Below are 12,399 nucleotides of genomic sequence, written 5' to 3' on the forward strand. Positions count from 1 at the left end.
TGCTTCAAGCCGACTGGTAGTCCCTCAATGTGTTTAGTGTTCAATTTTACATCCCCAGCCATCCCCTTTTTCTCCACTGTAGGCATCTGCGCTGAGCACATTCTTTAACACTCTCCCCCTGGGCCTGCCTACTCTCTCTTTTTTTCCATCAATATCCTCTCTAATACCCACTGTCAGAGCCACTAAAATCTGCGAGGTTTGTTTCTTGACAAATGTCCCATTTTCACAGGCAGTTGAACCGAACTGCAGCTTGTGCTCCGCTCAAACATGTCAATAAACATTATTGCAAAGACGTAGAAGCAATAATGGGAATGTATAAAACTCACCTTTATTGCTTCTTGCCATGAATTTACACGGTGCTCTAAGCAGCTTTCACTCCCGCCAGAAGAAGCCGCAGGGACTCACTCCTTAGTTGTGGGGGCCACTGATACTGCTTAGGTTGCAGCCTTCCCCAGAGACTGCAAGTGGAAGGTGACAATGCCCTCCAACTTAAATTTATGCATGTTATTTCATGCTATAATGGCCTTTTATAAGTAATGCGACTTTGCCACAGGTGGGAAAGAGTCTAACGGGCTGGAATGACCAATGTCACAGAACTGTAGTACTCCCGAGAATAAAGGTCCCAAGAGCAGTGATATAGAAGCCCAGCTTTCCGCTGCTATAAATATGCCAAAAGTACGTTATATGGAGTGAAAATAAAACAAACTGACAATCACAGCAGTGGAGAAAACGGCTTCTCTCAAGTCCATTCCCCTCGGAAACTACGCACATAGGACCAGTATTTGAGTGAGCGCTTCAGGTGAGATAAATCTGTGGTAGATAGAAAATGCAAAATGACTCTTCAGAGGTAGTGTCAGGATAAGGTTTGTGCTTGTCCCTGGGCGTGGAAGGGATTACTACATCTTGTGGAGAATACCAAAGGACTTCAAGTAGGTTTATAGTCCCTATAGCAAGAGATTATACAGAGAAGGGAGGGGTCGTGAACTAGCCCCATCTGTGGTGTAGTGCTAAAATTGCAGGTAATCAAGTCAAGGCAGAGGTCCAGTGACAATCAGTGTGAATGATTCCTAAACCTTTCTAGCTCCCTGTGTTTGTGCACATGTGTATTGTACTATATTATTCAGTATTGTTGATGCTTCCTTCACTAATGGGACTTTGTTGAATATTAAAGCTGATTTCTAGATTCCTGCTGTCGCTTTTAATATGTATTCCTCCCTTTGCTCTTTCCAAAGCTAACAACAGCATTTAACTTTGGTCAGTGTTACTTATCACATTTTAAGGTACCAAATGATTTTTTGGTATTTTGTAGTGACAGTAAATTAAGATGTTTATATATATAACTGAGTCCATGCTATTTGATGTTTTAGTGAAAGTAATTTGAATTTAAAATGGTAAGTAATGAGGGGAAAAATAATTTGTATTTTGTAGTGAGATAAAAATATTATTCAAGTGTAAATATTACAACAGCCTATTAACCTTATTGACAATTTTATGTCATACATTCCAGTGTGTTTTTTCAGCAATTGTCCTGTGAACCAATGTGTCCTGATGCCCATTTTTTGAGAAACATTCTTTTAGATTCTGGAGTGTCTAAGGAAACTAGAACAGGGAAAAATCTTTTCTCTTTCCTTTTGTAATTCATTAATTACATTTTTTTAAAAAACTCACAGTGAATGAACATTCACACAGGAAAGGCCAAGATCTATCATAAGAGCATTTTTTTGAAGTTCCTTTATTTTCTATTCAAGACAGAATTAGATAATAATCTGATGATCCTGGCTTGCTTTGTCTCCAATATCCCCACATAGCTATTTTGTGAACATAGCCTTAGCAATATAACATACATTTTACATCCCTAGGAGAGTGAACAAAGTTGACTCTGTCCTAAAGGAGATACAGACACAAACTCACTTGTCTAATCAACAAAGTGACGTGAGCCCTACTTTTCTTGTCTTAATTGTTCCTGCTGGTTATAGCCAGTGAGAATTTTCTATCATTTACTTGTATGACCCCTCTACTTGCTTATAATGTTGCAATAAAGCAAGCTAGTGCACACAGACATCTTTTCTTTCTACACTAGGAGAATATGAGTACTATATTGGAGAGACCTGTCAGGACTCTAATGGGGAAACACCCTGGAAGTTGGAGCCAGGAAGGGGAAAGTAGTCTACAAGGAGATGGGTTGAAGATAAATGTAAATGGGAGATCCTTGGGTAGTTACTCCAGGAGAAAAAATACCCAGGAAGAAGAGTAACATGAAACATTTGAGGAAGTGAACGAAGATTGGTATGACAAACCATTGGGAGGTCTGAGAATTACTGACTCTGAAGAGATATCTGGTCCAGATTATAGGAAAGGCAATGAGAAAAAGTTATATATAATGAGAACTTAGTTTTTGGTTGTTAGAGGCTATGAATAATTTTAACCAAGGTATCATATTTAAAATTTTTATTTATATAAATGTTTCATAAATATATTGTACATTTTCATAAGTCCTCAAAATGATTTATTTGTATCATCACCTTCTGGTTTCTTGCAACTATTCATTCATTTGTTTTTAAACACTTCAGCATGCGGATAAAACGCTCCATGAGCTCAATAGCCAGAGTTAAATCCTGCTATGGACTCTTAGAGCAGAAAAGCCAAGTGAATTTCCCACTGCTCTTGCCTCAAATTTGTTCTGATAGTAGCAGTGAGCAAGACTTGTCTTCCTGTGCCATTTACAATGATATTGAAAATCCTGGGAGATAGTTTCTAAGAGGGAGAGAGGGAGAGCAAGAGCAACCTTAGGTGGCTTGATATTAGAAGTAAAATTAGAGTATGGGTTGAGTTTGTCAAGTGTGATAAGATGAGGCTATGATTGTGGCAAGGTTTGGGGAGATCAGAGACTTGAAGTGGAGAATGATGATCTGCTAGTGAGAATGTGAGTGTAATGGAAAGCCATTGTGTGACTCTTAAAATACATCATTTATAAACTCAATATCCTGCCTATGGTTTGCAATTTCACATTAGGACTACTGTGAGGCAAATATGATTATATTTCATGTTACCTAAGCTCTTAGAGACACAAAGAGGAACTTAAGAGTACCAACCTGAAGCTCTGTCTTTTATATGATGGCTTTGTCAGTTCACAAGAGGTAATTGGATAGAAAATAGAGGTAAAGGAGTATATATGAAGAGAAATTTCTTTAGTGCCTAGATCATAATAGTCTCAACTTTTCAAAGTCCACTCTTGTGATCTTGGTGACACTTCTCTTTACGTTATTGGTATGCATATTTGCCCATTTGACTTTGGCTCTATCAGAGTTTATTTCATTCCTGGCAATTAACCTATCAAGTCTTACAACATAAAAAGAATCCTGGTATGGTAGAATAGGAACTTTGTACCATGTTAAGACAGTTCTTGATTTGGATCAGTTAAATGCCAAGGTTGTACATATAATGCTCACATATGGAGATCTGCTTGTAAAATTGTCATTTCCCATTTTATTTCCATTCTATAATTATTCTACATTTTTCCAGAGATTACTCTTCTGAAAACCAAAGTAGCCATTAGCTCTAATGCTGATAATATTGATGGGTACAAGAGAAGAATAATGTACATATAGTACTAAATGCAAAAATAAATGTTTCATTTCCATCTTGGGGAAAAAATCAGATAAAACAGATTCCAAGGAAGTGGAGCAGTGGAAAAGAAAAGGTTTTCATTAAAGAACTATATGTAGCAATACTGGTACATAGAGAAATGATCTTATTAGTCTGCAAAATTATTTCCTTTGGTCACCATGTATAGCATTAATGACACATAGAACATAGAGAAATCAAGATTGTAGATGGATGACTGGATGACTGGAGAGTGTCATCCAAGCTGGCTAGCTGTCATATGCTAGAAGGTTCTGTGCTCACTGAGAGAGGTGGGAAAGTAATCCTCTATCATAGCCAGCTATAAACACTTTGAGCTACAGTAATGACTGTCCTAGAAAGACTTCACCAATGGTGCAAAGTGACTTGAACATGATGGGAGTAACCAACCACTTTATGCTTGGATCTTCCCCCACAATATAAAACACATACTTTGCACCCTTACTGGGATAAACACCTTTGGCTAGATAGATCGTTGGCTTTAGGGAAGAACCTGCTAATATTATTCTAATATAGTTTTTAATTATGATTATAAAAATACTTACGATTTATCATAATACCCATAGAAATAATATTTTTCTGATCCCATATCAGAAAAGCTTCCATTCACATTACATGGTAAATATCATAGAGAGGCAGAACTGGATGAAATGCAGATAATAAGAGACTATAGAATATTTACCTAATTGGACAAGCATATCACAAGATCTCCCCTCCAAAAATCAGGGATCCTTGTGAAAAGGGGGACAGAAGAAGTATAAGAACAAGAGGTGGTAAATGACCACCAGCAAACTGTGTCTTCTGGACACTGCAGGGCAGCAGTAAATGTCAACTCATAGTGCTTATGACAACAGCCAAAAGAACATATGCAAGCTCAAATCAAGCCAACCCCAAGTCACATCCTTAGCAGAGGAGCCACTGGCAATGGGTACCTTCTTAGAGAACAAAAGTTAGTATACGCATGTAGGCCCTGGTAAGTCAACCATGCTTTAGTCGATGGCTACATATCAAAGAGCATATGATAAGCACAAATTGAACTTGATAAGTTAATGAAAAGAGGACACTAAGTAGATTTTGAAGGAAGTGGGTCTTGGTGCAGCTGTGGAGAAGAATGTGAATATATTCAAATATACTTTGTAGGAAATTCTCACTGAACTGAAGTTTTTAAAGTCATTTTGGACCTTCTGGCCCGTTTGATGCACTACAGAAAATCAGATTATCATGATCATTTATTTTTACATTTTCATTGGTTTAGAGAGAGAGAGAGAGAGAGAGAGAGAGAGAGAGAGAGAGAGAGAGAGAGAGAGATAACCTCTGCCCCAATAATATTTGGTCTTAAAGGATAAATGGGATTAAAATGCCCAGATAATGGAAAACATTTTTACTTTTCTGATTGTTTCCTTGCTTCTGTTCATTTTTATTTTTTATTTTATTTTATTTTTTATTTTCCTGGTAAAAGTTGGAGTAGAGAATCTAAAAATATTATATCCCATGCCTAGTGTACAGGTAGATTTTGGTTTTGTTTGTTTGTTTTTAAGGAAGCTGTTGAATTGAAATGGCCATAACCTAGAGCTAGCTCTCTGGTTGCAGATGATAGAATGTGGCCCCCAACTCTTAAAACTGAGGGAAAACCTGGGTGAATAGCTGGTCATGTCACATGAATAAGGAGAAAGACCAAGCCTGTATTTCCTGAGATGGCTTTGCAAGAGGAGAAAGTAGCATATTGGAACACTGTAAGCATGATACATCTAATTCAGCTCAGAGGTGACATTTACTTTAGAGATGAAGGGTTCCTGGGAGATCATAGGTGAATTCTCTAAAGCAAGGCAGAGTTTCAGTAGAAAAGCAGGAACTCACTGGAAGAGCAAATTTGAACCTCTACCTCTTTATGTAAAGCTCTTCCAAGCCTTGAAGCTGCTCTTGCTATGGTGCAAACAGGATGCCTGCACTGCATGTGGGCTTTCAGTGTAGTAGCTGAGCTATTCTCTGTGTGCATTCTCCATGGCTGCTGCCATGAGCCTTGCCCCACAGCACTTGGCAGTGTGTATGCAACTCACACACTGCTTGAAGCCTCTTGGTTGGTTGGGAAGCTGCTATTCCTCAGAGACCATTGTGCACATTTGGCCCAATTGAGAACACATCTCCTCACATTCACTCACTGCTCTCCTATAATGCTGAAATGAATTACCTTTGCCAGTTGGTAAGCTTCTGTCAAACTCATGCTGTAGATATCGTCCATCTCATGTTCCTCTGCACATACCGATTCTGCCTTTGGAGCCACTGTGGCTGATCCAACTACTAGCTTGCCTTGCTGCCAGAGGGATGGCCTAACCTGATTTACTTGCGTTTCATTGAGCTATCCCCTGCTTGGCTAGCAGTGTGTTGCCTGTGCCAGTGGGCAGATTCCTTCCAAGGGGCTACTGCCACTATTCTCTACTTCCACTAGGTTTTTCATTGCTTCTGCCATCCTATTTGGCAAGTCTTATCCCTAACATTCAATTGTTTCCATATTGTGACTAGCATTCTCCTTGTACACTGCCTCCTACTATCTGAAGCTCTGTCTGACCCTGATGCCAATGTCTCTTGCTGGTGACGTGTATGTTCTTCGAATCGCATTAGCACCAATTTGGGGATGTTGTAATACTCAAAGTATTGCCTGAAAATTTCTTATTTGGGAGGCTGTTAAAAATCAGACTTTCAACATTGTGCAGCTGTTAATAAATAATAGTGTTAGAAATATAATGTTTATTTCTAGCCCTCCATTTAGCTGACATCAATGAGGAATCTACTAGTTGTCAGATACTAATCTCACTTTAGTAAAACTTGTTATTTAGGAAGACACTTGGGGACCCTTAGCCTTGTCATTTCAAGAGAATCTTGAGAGAAATTCTGGTCTATCTTTGTCACTTTAGACAGGACAATATCACAGATATTTTAGACAAATGAGATTCAAATTTCTAATGGCCCAAGAAAGAAGCTCTAGGGAAGCTCCAGGGAACTCATACTAGTATTTAACCACTTCTCTGATAGAAATATGTCAAAGCCAAGGTAGCATCACATGCTTAGCATGTCCTAAAAATACATATTAAAGTTGGGCCTTTCTTTCTAGTGATGTCAAAAAGGAACCAGAAGATCTAAGTAACCTATTTTTTTTTTCCTTAAAAGGACTCCAGGAAAAAGTGAACACTAAATGTTGACACGTCATTATTTTATTGAGTGCTCTATGCCATTACATTTTTTTTTCTTTTAAGGATTTAGGTGATTCATTCTCCAATGTATTGGATAGAGTCTGACAGGGAACTCAAAACAAAAGTGAATGATCGCCTTTGAAAAATAGGTTTGGGACTGGAGAACTGGCTTTGCTTTGGGGAATATGTCTTGCTTCTTGAGAGCCTAAGTTCTGTCCCTAGCAACTGTGACAGGGGGCTCCCAAGTTTTAAGAGAACCATTACATTCATCTGTCCTCTAAAGCACCACCATGCAGATGCACATACACGCAAAGTGAAACATACGTGTTCATAAGTAGATAAAATTTGGCAAATAAATTTTACTAAAGGAAGAACTCTGACCATCAGCTGGATGAAGCTGGTGAAATGATAGTCTCTATACTGTGTGCATCTTGGTTTCCTCACAGACATCATCTGGCATCCTCATTCGGCCCACATTTCTCGTAGCTCTGTATGGTTGGCCTCGTATTTTACCTCAAACGCAGTCTTTTCTTCCTTATCCCGTGTTCTAACACTACTAAGTTGTCAAGTGTCCTTGAATACCAGATGATAATTTCTGTCTCATTTCTCAAGCTGCTTCTGCTGAGAAACCTTTCCGTCACTCTTTAGGAGTTTCACCTCCTTCTTACTTTTGCAGAGGTTGACTAAAACGTCATCCTTGGCAGGACCCAATGTTACCTCCCATTCTCTTATTTTCCTGTTGTGCTATCCACTGCCCAATTCTAAACCTTTGTAGCATCACTAAATTGATCACTGGACATTTATTTATATATTTCGCCTCTTGTTCTACAAATCCATAAGCTCCATTAGCATAAAGATTTCATTGCTCATCTCCAGTGACAGGAATTTAGTAAATTCTTACAGAATTAATCTTAAATAGACTAATAACCCTGATGGCAGTGAAATGAGAAAGCCCTGAAGGTTTCTGGCATTTCTTAGAACTGGAGCAGTGCTATCTAAGAATCTGTCCCTACATTTGTTTTCTCTTCTTCCTGGCCATGCAGAAAAAGAGAGGAGCCCCAAGCCTTGTTTAAGCTGCCGAGATCTGAAGCAGCATGCTTGTCGTAAAGATGATCATCACTTCGCACATCCGTGGCCATAGTTAATTTAGTGCTGCTTAAACTGACATCCTGTTTCCCCTGTGCATGTTGGAGCAAGCTAAAGAGCTGCAAAAAGAGGAAGATAAAATAGGATTAGTGGGGAAAGAATATAGAAAGCAGAACCAAGCACTGTGCTTCCTTTCTTTTCCTTTACATACTGTGCTATTTCCTTTGTAGGCATCCTTGTCAAAACTTCACCTTGTTGTCAACCGAAGTCATGCAGGCCTTTAAATTCCTTCTTTATGTTACCATCCTGGCATTTTTTTTTGTTACTGTAAATATGACAGATCTGAAGCTAACTTTTATGAGTTTATTATAGTCACAAAAATCCTTCTATGGATCATTAACTACTCTAGTTTCCTGGTTTCCAATGAGAAACTGACTTCCATTCTAGCATGGAGAAATGATGACACATGAATAGTCCTGCCATAAGCAGTTTATTAATTTTCTTAAATGTTATACATTGTCACATTCAAAGAGAATGTAGAATTAGGCGCCATAGATGAATTTAAAAGATAGTTGGGAAGAAGTCTCAAATACGAGTGCAATTTGCTAACAATGGAGATAAGAGTGAGTAGGTATCAGGTAGGGCAAAAACATATATAGAGACCTAATAATATGGAAGCAATTATTTTACTCAAAGAAATAATGAGTTCTATATTTCTTGACTTTGATAAAATAAAAGGTAGTATTTCAGGGAGAACCTCCCACTTTCCAACCTTCATGCCGCACATCCCTGTTCCACTGAAGTTCATCCTCATGGTCCCCAATGCCCAGTTGTAAAAGGAAGTCAATTGTTCCTTTGCTTATTTCTTCCCGAAATTATGATAACTAAAAATAAGTCTTACATATTTAATGTCTTTTAAAGGCAATTAAAATATAGGGTATCTATATTAAAGTAATTATTATTTTGAAAGTAAAACATAGCATCTTTTTTCTGGTGGAAAAAACAAAATACAAAAATAGCAAAACTGAGAAGTTACTTTTCCTTTCCTTTGAGTCCATCCATTGCGAGAAAAGCATCAATTAACTTCAGTTAGCCATTATTTCACCAGAGATGTAATGAGTGCAAAAAGTTCAGACAGGTGAACACATCCATAAAATGGTAAATACTTTTAGCATCTGTAATTTATTTTTGACATTTAAAGTTTTATTATATAAATTAATTGTACTTCTATAATAAATAACATTAACAATCATAATTTACATTTTTCTCAACATTTTACTTTTAAAGCCTAAACTAAAAAATGCAGATATATTTATCACATATTTTATAATGTATGGCTTATATATTAATTTATAGTATCTTAATCTATCCATTTCACACTGTGCAATTTTTGAGAGATTTCTCTTATATTTGCAATGTTAATACCTTGTCGCCACACATTCTTCATGTATCCTGGCTAACACTGCTTTGTCATATATATGTTGTGTGTGTGTTGGGGGGAGGTTCTCCAATGCTGTGGTTTAATCTTTGTTGTCTTAAATATGTCTTAATGAAAATACTTTTCTCCTTTGGATTCAGACTAATTTACCATCCTAGTTTTCTCAAGGATAATTACTTTTTGTATCCTTTCTTTAAAATATCTGTATATTCCTAAATATAGGCATTCATATTTATTCCAGCTACACATCACCTGGTTGTTTTCTGCCCAGTGTTTCAACCTGCCAAAATTATTCTGACTCTCACTTCTGTCTTCTGCTCTGTTTGATATTGCCTTCAGCATGGTGACACCTGCAAATTAGACAAGTTATTGAATGGTGAGCAGGAAAGAACCCTTTTCAATTGTAATTAGTATCAAAGGTCACATTTTGCTATCTATTTTTTTCAGTATATAATAGGAGACAAAGTTAAATTGCCTGCCCAAACCAGCAACACAGGGGACTTTTGTGACAGTAGCTGCTTTAGTACCTTAGAAGTTCATTTCTGGGGTCTGACATTACTTTATTGACTTAGCTATTGACACCAATGTTTACTGCATTCTTTTACAAATAGATTTTTCTTTTTTTCCGGAATTGTCTCCCTCCCCATAGTGTCAGACCAATTACAGTAAATATCTTTTCTCAATTGTACCATCATGTGCCCATCGATAAAGAAACACTCATTAATAATTTGTGAATACTTTAATAACAAATAACTAAAATGTTTCAAGTTACCAAATAGTATCAAAATTTTTCGCCAAATTAACAGTCACTTTGGCTTACACTGTGTGCAATTTAATACTTTACTTGACTGATATATGAGACCCATTGTTCCTTCTGTATTTTGATTAAGTCCTTTTACATGTTCATCATTTCTTAGAGTATACAGAACGTGGACGTTATCTGAATGAATTGCTTGAGTAACTGAGATACAATTCACCTAAATATGGAGACTTTAGTGAATTTGAAGGAGCTGAATTTACTGAACTCAACATGAACAGGCACTGAAGATTTATAGAAGCAGGAAAATCAAAATGGTAGAAGGAGGAGGTTAGGAAAAGGAGGAGGAGAAAGAGAAAAGGAAAGAAGATGAGCTGATGTGGTGGATGAGAATGGAAAGAGAATGTGTACTTCTACACAATTAACACACTTCCTGAGAATATACGGATCATATGTCAGACATATAGATGAACAGAACATGGTAGAAGACCTATAGTTAAGCCCACATATCTATGGATAATTTTTTTGAGAAACATTACCCCCCAAAAATAGTTTATACAATAAATGGTTTTCATAGAACTAAATATCTACCTGCAGAAAAATAAAATTTGATTTGTATCTCACCCTGCAGAAAAGTCAATCAAACTAGATCAAAGATCTTTATTTAAAATGAAAACCACTGAAATGCTAAAGGAAAACAGAGCTACAACTCTTAGATATGTGATTACTGGCAAACAATTTCTGAAAAGAACTCCAATATCACAGGAATCAGCTTCATAAATTGACAAATATGCCTGCATACAGTGAGAGAATAAATTATCAACAAAGTGAGAACATATTCCACACAATGGAAGAGATCTTCACCTGCTATACTTAAGAAAAGGGATTAATATATAGAATATGTAAAGTTATATAAAAGTTGTACACAGAACCACAAACAACCTACAAACAAATGGACGATGAGTTGAACAATTATCAAAAGAAGTACAAATGGCCCGTAGATATTTTGAAGGTGCTCACGATCCTTAGCCACTATAGAAATGAAAATTAAAACCACTTTCAAATTCCATTTCACCCTAGTCAGAATGTTTACCATCAAGAAAACAAATGACAAAGAATGCTGAAGAAGATGCATGGACAAAGGGAATCTTACTCACCCTTGGTAGGGACACATACTAGTGCAGTCACTAAGGAAATGAGCGCTGAGGCTTCTGTGAACATCAAGAACAGATGTACTCCCTCTTACTCTTCTCCAGCTATAACACTCTATGATACATACATACACATATATATTCTGTATCCTACTAAAACTATTTATATATCCATATTTATTGCTGCTATTTATAAACACTGAGAAAACTGAATCATCAAAAGTGTCTATCAACAGAATAACTGATAATGAAAACATATATGCACAGGCTTATTCACAAATAAAAAGAAATTTTGAAATTTTCAGGAAAATGGATGAAACTAAAGAAAATATGCTAAGTGAGACAATACATGCTCTGAAAGACAAATACTACAATGCTCTCTCATGAGGAGGCTAGTAGTTTTGATGTATAAAATATATGTGTGCAAGTCATATTGAGTATAAGTAGAATTCAGGAAACCACGAAAGGATTCCCAAACTGGGAAAGACGAAAATGAACAATGGGTGTGTGAAAGACAAATAATAAAATAAAATAAAATAAAATAAAATAAAATAAAATAAAATAAAATAAAATAAAATAAAGCAAAACAAAATAAAGCAAACCATGAGACAGGAAAGAGGAATGTCTGGCAGTGTGATAAAAGAAAGCAGGGGAAGAAAGTGAAGGGTGAGTGGTATATAGGAGGATTGTGACTGAACTGAACACACATGCCGTTTTTGTCTTTCTATCCTTAGTACTTTTATAAATTTACATTATATTCATCTTTGTAAACAAGAATATATGAAAAAGAAGAAGAAGAAGAAGAAGAAGACGAAGACGAAGACGAAGACGAAGAAGAAGAAGAAGAAGAAGAAGAAGAAGAAGAAGAAGAAGAAAGAAGAAGAAGAAAGAAGAAGGAGGAGGAACCGGGCAGTGGTGGTGCACTCCTTTAATCCCAGCACTTGGGAGGCAGACAGGCGGATTTCTGAGTTCAGTTCAGCGTGAGTTCCAGGACAGCCAGGGCTACACAGAGAAACCCTGTCCCAAAAAAAAAAAAAAAAAAAAAAAGAATATATATGAATCTGGGAGATGGCTCAGCAGTTAAGAGCACTGACTGCTCTTCCAGAGTTCCTGAGTTCAATTCCCAGAAACTACATG

General features: G+C 36.9%; 1 protein-coding gene across 3 annotated transcripts in view; it reads left to right on the plus strand.

Moving 5' to 3' along the window:
- Positions 1–12,399, plus strand: part of Lsamp (limbic system associated membrane protein) — a 2,143,093-nt gene that overhangs the window by 254,390 nt on the left and 1,876,304 nt on the right. The gene's annotated exons all lie outside the window — the stretch shown is intronic.

The sequence above is a fragment of the Mus caroli genome, unplaced genomic scaffold (assembly GCF_978045245.1).
Source record: "Mus caroli unplaced genomic scaffold, Mus_caroli_1 scaffold_17, whole genome shotgun sequence".
Lineage (NCBI taxonomy): Eukaryota > Metazoa > Chordata > Mammalia > Rodentia > Muridae > Mus > Mus caroli.